This window comes from Coregonus clupeaformis, chromosome 15 (genome assembly GCF_020615455.1).
Source record: "Coregonus clupeaformis isolate EN_2021a chromosome 15, ASM2061545v1, whole genome shotgun sequence".
Classification (NCBI taxonomy): domain Eukaryota; kingdom Metazoa; phylum Chordata; class Actinopteri; order Salmoniformes; family Salmonidae; genus Coregonus; species Coregonus clupeaformis.
In genome coordinates this window covers 53074239-53088295 of record NC_059206.1, presented here as the reverse complement: position 1 = coordinate 53088295, position 14057 = coordinate 53074239, and positions in this window count along the sequence as shown.

The following is a 14057-nucleotide window of genomic DNA, read 5'->3' as shown; positions in this document are numbered from 1 at the left end:
ACACACAGCTGTGTTAGTTTTCTTTAGTATCTATGCTGGGGCTTTTGTGTTGTATGATTTTGCTGTTTGATGTATTACAGTGATGGGACAAGCCAGTTTGGGAAAGACTCCAAAACAAATCCTATTAAAGGCTTTCTTTCACGACAATGAGCTTCAAACACTTTTTCTCTCTTATCCTCTGTCACTATTGAAACATGAACATTGCAGCCAGTCAGTGCCCTCTATAAAATAGAACATGATACAGGCTTTTGTATTAATGAGTCTGATCAAGCTGATCGTTTCTGTTTGATATTACGCAGAAAAAGCTGACGACCATGAGAAAGACTACAGAGATTTCTGCAGAGGTCAAAATCTGATGTTGTATAGGTAAATAGGACAAATGTGAAATATTATAGTGAGTTGATGAGTTCATGACATGAGTTGTTGAAAGAAGCCCTTTGACTTCACCCTGCAGAAATAGGGTGACCACATACAGTATGTGAAGTGAAAGACATGGGATAGTGGAAGAGCTGGGAAGTTTGTATCAAAGATGAGGGGGAGTGAGAAGATTAATTCAAGCCAACTACTACACTGATGTTGATAGAGTGTGAACCAAACCCCTGAGGCAGCATGTTAAACTCATCACAGCAACATGGTATGATCGCTCCTTCACCCTCAGAACAGACCATCAAGCCCTGACAGCCCTGATGTCCACCACTGGCAGGGGACACAGGCCCCTCCGTCTCCATAGGTGGTCAGATCGCCTACAACAGTATCAATCAATCAATTTTATTTTATATAGCCCTTCTTACATCAGCTAATATCTCGAAGTGCTGTACAGAAACCCAGCCTAAAACCCCAAACAGCTAGTAATGCAGGTGTAGAAGCACGGTGGCTAGGAAAAACTCCCTAGAAAGGTCAAAACCTAGGAAGAAACCTAGAGAGGAACCAGGCTATGAGGGGTGGCCAGTCCTCTTCTGGCTGTGCCGGGTGGAGATTATAACAGTATGATTTCCAAGTACAGTTCACTCCAGGAAAAGACAACGTTGTAGCAGACTTCCTGTCCCGCCCCATCACCACACAGAGCTCATCTACTCAGATGGTGACAGATGGTGAAGAGGAGTTGGTGGATCTTGTCTACTCTCCTCTATAGAACACGGTGTCCCTGCAGGAACTCAAGGAAGCGTAAAATGCATAATTTGGCACACTCATTGAGTACATCAGGAATGGATGGCCTTCCCGTGTCCCATCAGAACTGGAGTCATTCTCACGTGTGAAAAACGAACTGTCATGATGGGGTTATTCCTGCATCGCATGCGGCCGCTGTGCAGTGATCCCTTCTGCCCTGAGGAGTCGTGTAATGGCGATGGAGCACGAAGGTCATCTTGGCATCGTCAAACTGAAACAGAGGTGTCGTGACATGGTGTGGTGGCCTGGCATAGATTGTGACCTTGAAGAGCTCGTCAGGTCCTGCATGTCACGCCTCATCAGTGGGAAGACTGGCGTGTGATGTGAAACGGGAAGGAGTCTAAGGCCTTGGAACCATAACGTACTGGGAGGTGGAGGAGGCTGACGACGTCTATCTTGCAAGCGGTATGTGCTGGAAGAACTGGTTGTATGTTGTTGCATTTAGCAAAGACACCTTGGCACCGGTGTCAAGGAGAGTGGGATCGCAGCTCTCTTCCAGGTAGAAAGGGCACATAGTAAAGTTCACTGAGTGGGCCCCAACTGTATGGATCACTGCCTGTGTGTTGTGGCTGTCGGAGGCACGTGGTTGCGCTGATGCGTTAGCGGGTGTGGAGTGGCACCACTTTGCAAAATGGTTAAACTTTTGACAACGTCTGCATGTCTGGCCCTTGAAGCGTGACGGGTAGATCCACAATTTCCACAGCGCCTCTGCTGGAACCCTTGGTGAGGCCGTGCTAGCTGTATTGCGGAGGTTGAGTCTGTGTCACACACTTCATAGGTAGTATGTAGCTGCTGCACTGACTGCTCCCCAATGCTAGCACTTGTTGTGGTGTAAGCTTGTGTTTCAGCTATTTTAGCAGCACATTCAGTGGCAGATTCAATTTGTAGAGCAAGTGTGAGTGAATTACCAAGGGTTAAATTAGTATCTTCAAGTAACAGTCTTTCTTGTACTCGTGGGTTGGACGTCTTACCAGACGTCTTATCAGTTCGTCTGGTATTGCTCTAACATTACATGACTGTGCTAGAGCTTTCAAATCAGCTACAAACTGGCTAGCTGACTCACCAGCTCGCTGACGTCGTTGTTTGAACCAAAGCCATCCCGGTTGAACGTTTTGAGATTTAAAAAAATGTCAGTTAAGAGCTGCTATTGTTTCTTCGTATGAGACCGCAGGACCCAATGTGCTGAAAATGCGGTGCCCCTCCTCTCCGAGACAGTGTAGGAGGATAGCATGTTTCCTGGTGCCGGCAACAGTATCCAGTCCTATGGCTAGAAGGTACGTTTCAAACAAGCCTTTCCATTGCTCCCAGGGAATGACAGGATCACCTGGGTGAGGCAGAAACGGGTCCGGAGGAGGCAGAGAGATGGTGGGGATGATGGGTGCGGGATCAGCCATCCTCGTCGCCAATGTTGCGTTGGAAGAACGAGACTTCCTCTTTATGTTCTTTATCAACGACACAAGTTCATTCGCAATCACTCTAACATGCCCACTTTCCTGAGCTCGCATAACAACTAAAGTACGGTGGCCCTTCAGGATAACAATACGGTGAGGCAAAAGACCCACGCAACAAACTCACAGGAGCTAAATAACCAACATAACAATCACGTCTCTTTTTTTTATTCATGGGAATACTTGGAAACAGATTTCTTAAGCTGAATTCCAGGTGATTTTAGTCTTTTTTGGTCCTAAAAAATCCTAAAATCACTTGCAGTCAGGTTTTGGCCCGCCCGCCGCCTGTTGCTGACCCCTGGTTTATGATATAACAACACTTCCTGCTACTTTGGACCATAACATCAGAAATTGAATTTAGGGAATACTAGGCCTATTTGCCCATTTCTGTGTGAAAACAAGGAAGCTTACAGATAGACCATGTCAAAAGTAACCCTAAGTGTTGTGAAGTAAAACTAGCCTATTGCATGTTTAAGTGATTTCTATAGGCTATCGTGATGATCAACCGTACTGAAAATACAGACTCTCTCAGTAGCCTCTATTACTGCAGAATTGATCATGGCGTTCCCTCATAGCGTGGTCCTATCTTATGCCTACATTCTGTCTGGATCTAACAGGATTGACTGAGGATGATCAAAGAAAGAGCAGACCTACTCTTCACAACTGTTTTGATATGTCTGATACTGTATGTCTTTAGTCTCCGATATGAGATGAAGGGAGTAATTCACCCGGGCTCTGCTCTCCTCTCTCTCACTGGGTTTGTGAAACCATTTCTGGGTGCCAGGGAGGATGGGAGGATGAAGAAGGGGATGGGTGGGAGCTGGAGCTGGAGCTGGCTTTAGTCTGACAGGTAAGATCTGACGGTACTCACTGCTCCTCTGTCATCGTCACTGTGATGAAACGTTAGATCAGGCTGAAGGTTTTATGGCCTTTTTAAGCCTTTTATTGTATCTGGAGCCTGGGATGATTTTACATCTGCTGAACAAGGTAGCCTAGGTCTACTGTCAGCTAAAAGAAACTGGGGTTTTGACATGGAGAAAGTGAATGTGAGATATTTGTTTTTTTTAAATGCTGCCTTCGGGTTATTGTGCAATAGTTGCACAATCAATATAGCTCCTTGAAATGCATTTAGTATAATATTGGTTACACCTTCAAATGGAGAAAATTAAGTTGAACTCATAAGAGCTGTTATCTCACAGACTCAGTGTTACATGACGCATGGCTGCAGGGAAAACTATCTGTGTTTCGCAATGTAGCATTCCACTTTTTGATTGAGGTTTGACATCCGACCCTCCTCCCAGCTAACAACGAACGTTCCCACAACTTTAGAGAATGTTCCCTTAAGAGTCTCATTAGGTAATTAACTAACATTTTCATAGGAATGTCCCCAAGATGTGCAAGGAATTTTTCCAAGAGACCATTCCCATTATGTCGAATAGAACTTACCCAGAACTTGGTTACCATGTTCTAAGAACTTAAGATAGGAATGTTCTAGACACATTTCATGGAAACATTGCAAGAACATTCGTGTCCAGTTTTCTGAGGGTTAGGAGAATATTCCATCAATGTCCCACCAAACATACATAGAACATAGTTGCCATGTTCTCAGAATACAAGATATTAATGTTCTAGACACATTTCGTGGGAACGTTACAAGAACATTTGTGTCCAAATATGATTTTTTTGCACATCACCGAACCAATCAAGGCCATGATTTGTGAGCTACGATAGCTCTATGTCTGTTGGCAAGGTTAGAGATACTCACACAGTGTTTTTAACTTACATATTTCACATACATGATTACATTGTGCATGTTCATTTATACAATAATTACTATTCAACATGTCCTCAACCTGGGATTTAAACTCACAACCTCTTGTTTTCACGGTATGCCGATGTGCTACGCCACCATGTGCGTGTCAGGTATCAGTTAATCTGACTATTCTCATCATTGATTTTATTTACTTATTTCAGCAATTGAAGGGCTTTCTGATTAGTTGTCTAGTGTTGGTGGGGCATATTAACCTGTTTTAATGATACACCTGAATCACTATGATCAATAAAATATTTTCTTGAGTGTACTTTTAACAGAGCTGAGATTTACTTCCAAGTGCATTCACCCTATTGCTTAAACCTATTAAGTTGTTTCAGATCTACACAAGTGCGTAGTGAGGAGAGTTTATGGTTTCTTCTGGACAGGGCCTGACTATACTGGCCCAATAAGCACATGCCTTAGTCGTATCATTTATTTGGACTGTGATTCGGGTGTTCCTCATTGGGGCTGGTGGCCTTGGTTCGAGACCCACTAGCGGAGTCACCCTACTCTCACATTCAATAGTGACATAGACTGACCAGGTGAAAGCTATGATCCCTTGTTAAATCCACTTCAATCAGTGTAGATGAAGGGGAGAAGACAGGTTAAAGAAGGATTTTTTAGCCTTGAGATGTGTATGTGTGCCATTCAGAGGGTGAATGGGCAAGACAAAAGATTTAAGTGCCTTTGAACGGGTTAGGGTAGTAGGTGCCAGGCGCCCAGGTTTGTATCAAGAACTGCAACGCTGATGGGTTTTTCACACTCAATAGTTTCCCGTGCGTATCAAGAGTAGTCCACCCCTCCAGCTCAATTTTAGGAAGGTGTTCTTAATGTTTGGACACACCTACTCATTAAAGGGTTTTTCTTTATTTTCTACATTGTATAATAATAATAGTGAAGACATCACAACTATGAAAAAACACACATGGAATCATGTAGAAAGTGTTAAACAAATCAAAGTATATTTTATATTCTAGATTCTTCAAAGTAGCCACTCTTTGCCTTGATGACAGCTTTGCACACTCTTGCCATTCTCTCAACCAGCTTCATGAGGAATGCTTTTCCAACAGTCTTGAAGGAGTTCCCACATCTGCGGGGCACTTGTTGGCTGCTTTTCCTTTCACTTTGCGGTCCAACTCATCCCAAACCATCTCAATTGGGTTGAGGTTGGGTGATTGTGGAGGCCAGGTCATCTGATGCAGCACTCCATCACTCTCCTTCTTGGTCAAATAACCTGAAGGTGTGTTTTGGGTCATTGTCCTGTTGAAAAACAAATGATAGTCCCACTAAGCGCATACCAGATGGGATGGCGTATCGCTGCAGAATGCTGTGGTAGCCATGCTGGTTAAGTGTGCCTTGAATTCTAAATAAATCACAGACAGTGTCACCAGCAAAGCACCCACACCCATCACACCTCCTCCTCCATGCTTCACAGTGGGAACCACACATGCGGAGATCATCCGTTCACCTACTCTGCGTCTCACAAAGACACGGCGGTTGGAACCAAAAATCTCAAATTTGCACTCATCTGACCAAAGGACAGAATTCCGCCAGTCTAATGTCCATTGCTCATGTTTCTTGGCCCAAGCAAATCTCTTCTTATTATTGGTGTCCTTCAGTAGTGGTTTCTTTGCAGCAATTTGACCATGAAGGCCTGATTCACGCAGTCTCCTCTGTATAGTCGATGTTGAGATGTGTCTGTTACTTTAACTCTGTGAAGCATTTATTTGGGCTGCAATCTGAGGTGCAGTTAACTCTAATGAACTTATCCTCTGCAGCAGAGGTAACTCTGGGTCTTCCTTTCCTGTGGCGGTCCTCATGACAACCAGTTTCATCATAGCTCTTGATGGTTTTTGCAACTGCACTTGAAGAAACTTCAAGGTTCTTGAAATGTTCCGGATTGACTGACCTTCATGTCAAAGTAATGATGGACTGTCGTTTCTCCTTGCTTATTTGAGCTGTTCTTGCCATAATATGGATTTGGTATGTTACCAAATAGGGCTATCTTCTGTATACCACCCCTACCTTGTCGCAAACAAAACTGATTGGCTCAAATGCATTTTAACAAGGCACAACTGTTAATTGAAATACATTCCAGGTGACTACCTCATGAAGCTGGTTGAGAGAATGCCAAGAGTGTGCAAAGCTGTCATCAAGGCAAAGGGTGGCTACTTTGATGAATTTCAAATATAAAATATATTTAGATTTGTTGAACAATTTTCTGGTTAATACATGATTCCATAGGTGTTATTTCATAGTTTTGATGTCTTCACTATTATTCTACAATGTAGAAAATAGTAAAAATAAAGAAAAACCCTGGAATGAGTAGGTGTGTCAAAACTTTTGACTGGTACTGTATGTCAAATGTGTAAATTGAATTATGATTTCCTTACATTTCATATAAGGAAATCAGTCAATTGAAACAAATACCTTAAAAAATTATGTAGGGGCGAAGATCAGAAAACCAGTCAGTATCTGATGTGACCACCATTTGCCTCATGCATTTGCCTCACACCGCAGACCACCTGTAACCCCCCCACACCCCGACGATCCCGCATGTGAAGAAGCCGGATGTGGAGGTCCTGGACTGCCGTGGTTACAGGTGGTCTGTCGTTCTGAGGCTGGTTGTACATACTGCTAAATTCTCTAAAACGACGTTGGATGCGGCTTATGGTAGAGAAATGAACATTACAATTTTGGCAACAGCTCTGGTGGACATTCCTGCAGTCAGCATGCCTATTGCATGTCCCCTTAAAACGTGAGACATCTGTGGCATTGTGTTGTGTGACATAACTGCACATTTTAGTGGCCTTTTAGTGTCCCCAGCACAAGGTGCACCTGTGTAATGATCATGCTATTTAATCAGCTTCTTGATATACCACACCTGTCAGGTGGAGGAATTATCTTGACAAAGGATACAATTCTCACTAAGAGGGATGTAAACAAGTTTGTGCATAACATTTGAGAGAAATAAGCTTTTTGTGTGTATGGAACATTTCTGGGATCTTTTATTTCAGCTCATGAAACATGAGATCAGCACTACATGTTGCGTTTATATTTTTGTTCATTGTAGATAGAATGTTCCTCTAACTAACAGAAAACTGGACACTCAAACATTAGGGGAACATTGCAGGTAACATTACAAAAACATTATTTCTCCCTAGAATTGTTAGCTGGGCTCCTCCTCCGATATATGAATAGTGTTTAAATAGTATTTTTGTTGTCTCTTGTGTCTTTCCTATATATAACTGTTATTTTATTTTGAATTTAATGTAATATCTTCTGTTGTTTTTGTCTATTACAGTTTTGTACTTTGTCATGTATTTGTACGTTTTATGTGGACCCCAGGAAGAGTACCTGCTGCATGTGCAGTAGCTAATGGGGATCCTAATAAACTAAACTAAACTAAACTAAACTTCCTTCTACAAAGATAAACAATCTGCGGTTAATTCAAGAAACTATATGAAGGTGCCATGCAACTCTTTTGCCCAGTTTCCGAAAGGTAATACCCCCACCCCTTTTCTTTTTTTTCTTTATTCATGCCCTTTATGGTGTGTTCTTCCGCCCAAACATTGGAGTATCTCTATGGAGCCTCGACACATGCCACGACAAAAGCCCTGTCTGCAGCGCAGATTCGACCTGAATCAACACAAGGTGCGGCTGCCGACTGGTTGGTTCTACTTCTAAGGCCTTTGCACTGTGACAATCCAAACAGCAACGTCAGCAAGATGAGGGGCTTCCCTCAAAGACCGCCTCCTGTCGCCAAGACAACCTAATTTCAGAGTCTACAAACATCAGGGCGGACTGGAGCTTAGAATTCTAGAGGAACTCCCGGGAAGGCAGGGTTCCCTTACTCCTTGTTGTTATTGTTGGTTGTTGCTAAGGTAGTGCACTTTGTGTATGTAGGTGCAAAGCTGGCTCGTCTACTTACCTACGTAGGCTTCCTTCATTAGAGCTGTTATTGTTGCCATTGACAGTTACATACATGCAAAGCTAACCACTACGGGAAAGCCGTGGGGGTTTTCTAAAGGAACTCCTTGAGGGAGTATTGCAGATCGAGGCATTATGACTTAACAGTTAGAGTCTTAACAGTGCCACTTAATAAAAGCACGACCCAGAACTCTCAGAGGAGTTTGACTGCTTTAGCTGACCCGAGCCTGGGCCTGCTGGAGTGGAATCTGGTGTGTGTGTGTGTGTAGGTAGTCTGGTCTGGTGCTGCATGTGTGTGTGTTGGTTTTGCTGTGTTTCGTCATGGTCACTTGGGAGGCGTGAGCCTCACAGCCATTTTGCACAAACACAAACCAGGACCATCTGCAGCTCTGGCTCCGGTCCAACAGCAATACTAAGGTCCTACACTTCTTCTGCTGCTCTCAATAACACACACACACTGCATGTCTTTGATGTCATGGATCTGGGTGTGAGTGTAAATGGCTGCCTGTCTCTGTGTTTAAACATCAATCTAGCTATAATATCTAAGAGCAGGAACCAGAACTATGTAATTATGCACTTATTTACACTCTGGGTGATCTTTATGACTATAGTGACTGGTACTGCCCATTTATAATCATTACAGTTCTGGTAGGAAAGTAAAAACACACTCACACAGAGGTAAACCATCACCAGCTACATTTCACCTCCCCAATAGCTTCATTCATCACATTCACCTTGTTGATTATGTACTGAAGATAATGTGGAGAAAACCAATGGGATTTTTGTCATTATCCAGAGAGGCATAATAGTGTAGCAGCAGCAGCAAGCCTGAGTGAAAAATACCACAGTCCCAGCCTGAGTTCCCATCCGGCTCGCATGCTGCAATGTTTTTCACAGAACATTTGAAACTCATACAAACCACAGAGCCAGGGCAGTTTCTCTCACATACCTCTGGCACTGCACGGCCTGATCTGTGCAATGTAGTGAGAAAAGCTTTCTGAATGTGTGTGTCTGCGGATGATGTGTGTGCATGTATGCCTGTGTGTGTGTGTGTAAATATACAGTGCATTCGGAAAGTATTGACTTTTTCCACATTTTGTTACGTTACAGCCTTATTCTAAAATGGATTAAAATAATTGTTTTCCTCACACAATACCTCATAATGACAAAGCGAAAACAGGTTTTTAGAAATGTACATAAGTATTCAGACCCTTTGCTATGAGACTCAAAATTGAGCTCCGGTGCATCCTGTTTCCATTGATAATCCTTGAGATGTTTCTACAACTTGATTGGAGTCCACCTGCGGTAAATTCAATTGATTGGACATTATTTGGAAAGGCACACACCTGTCTATATAAGGTCCCACAGTTGACAGTGCATGTCAGAGCAAAAACCAAGCCATGAGGTCGAATGAATTTCTGCAGCATTGAAGGTCCCCAAGAACACAGTGGCCTCCAACATTCTTAAATGGAAGAAGTTTGGAACCACCAAGACTCTTCCTAGAGCTGGCCGCCCGGCCAAACTGAGCAATCGGGGGAGAAAGGCCTCGGTCAGGGAGGTGACCAAGAACCCGATGGTCACTCTGACAAAGCTCCAGAGTTCCTCTGTGGAGATGGGAGAACCTTCCAGAAGGACAACCATCTCTGCAGAACTCCACCAATCAGGCCTTTATGATAGAGTGGCCAGACGGAAGCCACTCCTCAGTAAAAGGCACATGACAGCCCGTTTGGAGTTTGCCAAAAGACACCTAAAGACTCTCAGACCATGAGAAACAAGATTCTCTGGTCTGATGAAATCAAGATTGAAGTCTTTGGCCTGAATGCCAAGCGTCACGTCGGGAGGAGACCTGGCACCATCCCTACAATGAAGCATGGTGGTGGCAGCATCATGCTGTGGGGATGTATTTCAGCGGCAGGGACTGGGAGACTAGTCAGGATCGAGGAAAAGATGAACGGATGGAAAACCTGCTCCAGAGCGCTCAGCACCTCAGACTGGGGTGAAGGTTCACCTTCCAACAGGACAACGCCCTAAACACACAGCCAAGACAACGCAGTAGTGGCTTCAGGACAAGTCTCTGAATGTCCTTGAGTGGCCCAGCCAGAGCCCGGACTTGAACCTGATCAAACATCTCTGGAGAGACCTGAAAATAGCTGTGCAGCGACGTTCCCCATCCAACCTGACAGAGCTTGAATGGATCTGCAGAGAAGAATGGGAGAAACTCCCCAAATACAGGTGTGCCAAGCTTGTGGCGTCATACCCAAGATGACTCAAGGCTGTAATCACTGCCAAAGGTGCTTCAACAAAGTACTGAGTAAAGGGTTTGAATACTTATGTAAAGGTGGCGTACACATCACTGACAAACTGAAATGGTCCACCCACGCAGACAGTGTGGTGAAGAAGGCGCAACAGAGCCTCTTCAACCTCAGGAGGCTGAAGAAATTTGGCTTGGCACCTAAAACCCTCACAAACTTTTACAGGTGCACAATTGAGAGCATCCTGTCGGGCAGTATCACTGCCTGGAACGGCAACTGCACTGCCCGCAACTGCAGGGCTCTCCAGAGGGTGGTGCGGTCTGCCGAACGCATTACCGGGGGCAAACTACCCGCCCTATAAGACACCTACAGCACCCGATGTAACAGGAAGGACAAAAAGATCATCAAGGACATCAACCACCCGAGCCACTGCCTGTTCACCCCACTATCATCCAGAAGGCGAGGTCAGTACAGGTGCATCAAAGCTGGGACCGAGAGAATGAAAAACAGCTTCTATCTCAAGGCCAACAGACTGTTAAATAGCCATCACTAGCACACTAGAGGCTGCTGCTGCCAATTGAAATCACTGGCCACTTTAAGAAATGGAACACTAGTCACTTTAATAATGTTTATATATCTTGCACTACTCATCTCATATGTATATACTGTATTCTATTCTATAATATTCTACTGTATCTTAGTCCATGCCGCTCTGTCATTGCTTGTCCATATATGTATATATTTTTTAATTCCATTCCTTACTAGATTTGTGTGTATTTGGGTATATGTTGTGAAATTGTTAGATATTACTTGTTAGATATTACTGCACTGTCGGAGCTAGAAGCACAAGCATTTCGCTACACCAGCAATACCATCTGCTAAACACGTGTATGTGATAAATAACATTTGATTTGAAATATTTCCATAGCCTTCCTCTGGACCGCCTCCACCTCTCCATCCAGATCCACCAGTACATCTTGAAAAGAGGGGTCTTCCCTTGACCTAACTAATGCCTTAGCACTCTCCTGAAGCTGCCTTTCTGTCTCCTCCAGCTGCTTTGAACCCATCAACTTTATAGTCTCTCTTCGACACCAAAACGTCTTTCTGCTCAGAGACGCAGAATGGTAATAGCATGTTCCAGTAGATATATTCTATTCAGGACCTGGCAGGCCAGACAGATCCGCTGTGACTGGCATCCAGAAGTTAAGATCCGTGGATTATTTGCAATGGTCAATGAGTCAGGCAGACAGAAGCAGCTTCCTATGAGTCAGGCAGCCAGAAGGAGCTTCCTATGGTCAACAGTTTCCTGGTCAAAAGTGCTGTGTTATGAGACTTTTGGACAATGGTCTGTTGAGGCAGAAATTGAAGGTGCAATACTGAATTTACATTATCATCAGGGACGTAGTGGTAAAGTGCAAATTTACCCATAATGCAAAGTAACATCCAGCATAATAGGCCTAAACCCTATTCACAAAATAAAAAGGTGGGTAAACTGATTACCATTTGTGAAGATTTTTATTGAAAGGCCCAACAAAACCATGTCTTCTGTCTAATTCTGTTATATTTGGACATAATCATAAACAGTATAGAAAAGTTTTGAATGTAAGTATTAAATAAAATGTTTATCGCGCTTCAGGGCAACATTTACATTTTACATTTAAGTCATTTAGCAGACGCTCTTATCCAAAGCGACTTACAGTTAGTGAGTGCATTCATTTTTCATACAACACAGTGAGATGAGTCACCCAGGCATGCTGATGTACTGGCAGAAAGCTAACACAATGTTTAGGGAACAATTACACAGAAACCTGCTGGTACCTGCTCAGGTAATGGCTTTATCAGATCACAGGGAACTTCCTGGTACTGTAGGTGGCTACTGGCTTTTGTTTTTATAACCTTTTATCTTAATGCAATCTCACTTCACCTGACTTCTCCAAGTGAGATCATTGACTTAAATGTTGTAATTTCAACTGACTGATCTTGAAGACTAAGAAATACTCAATATTCATATGACCTTTATTTCAGTTTATTTATTTACCATGTCTCAGATGCTCACATTTTACGAGTTTAATTGATCATGTCGCTGTTCTGTCAAAATTGGCCTTGCATAAATCAAATGTCCTCTGTCACATTCTTCATCTGTTTCATTTCCTAGTTTTAAATTGAACTAAATCAGAGCCACCTTGCATTATAGTGGTGAATTTTATGAATATCATTGACATGTCATTAGTAGGTTTTCCATCCAATTGGCGACAGATTTTCATGCGAATATTCAAAATCTGCATAAAAACAATGCAAATTTTCCCACCAGAGATGGTTCGATCAAATTGACCTGTTGCGGATAAAAGGCTGTGCATGATGACGTAGTGCACATAAAATATATTTTGTAGTTAAATTATCATGTACCAAATAAAAAATACAAAGTTAAATGGGTTTCCATCGCATTTTCAACTCTATTGATGGTTTTGTCAAAAAAGAATTTGCTTTATATAGCAAATGTGCCCTCTCTGGTCTTTGCACTTTGCGCTCTAGCCAAAAGCTAGCAGATGCAGGTAGGCTAACAATATTAGCTTTTTATGGATAAGAGCAAGATCATTTTTTATTTGTCAAACAGCAGCCAAGCATCGATTCATCATGTCAGCAGAATAAGATCCTCGATATTTATTGGAAAGGAGCATCAAGCTCATCACCTTGCACTTTCACCACCCTGTGAAGTTCATCATAACTTATTTAATCTGTAGCCTAATAAACGGCATGCTTTCCAAAGTCGTAGTGGAAGGACCACACAACATATCACATGTCTCCAAGCATATGGATGGTTATTATATCAATGTTTACGCATAAAGGGGTTTCCATAGCCATTTCTCGCATAATAAATTTGACCGACAAAATTATCCCACTTTGTCTCGCATATTTTGTTTTGTCAACATTTTTACTTTACATGCATAAAAAGGTTGGATGGAAACCTGGTTGACAAATGTTCAACTTACATTTAGGGTCTGTTTCTCAATGAGCGGAGACAGGGAGAGAACTACTCATTTAAGGGCAATAAATTAAACATCTCAAACAAGCGAGACAATAAAACACTAGATATTTAACTGTCATAAAGTTATTGTTTTAGAACGTCAATTAGCAACTTATACAACACAGATGCACAATGACAAACTCCACACTGTAATTAAGTCAGAAACAATTTCAGTCAATTTAAAATTAAAAAACTTGAATAGGTTCTTATTTAAAAGGAATTGAAAATATTACAATTTTACAATAATGAAGTTGGAATTTTAGTTTACTTTCTGAATTGACTGGCTTCAATGCGAATTGACCTGAACCCTGATGTTGAACTCACACCTCACTCAGTGGTTTGGAATAAACTTTAAAATGTATGTTGCAGTCTATGCTGCCCCCTGCTGGACTCAGTAGTCTGCTTGAGAAGGGGGGGGTGTA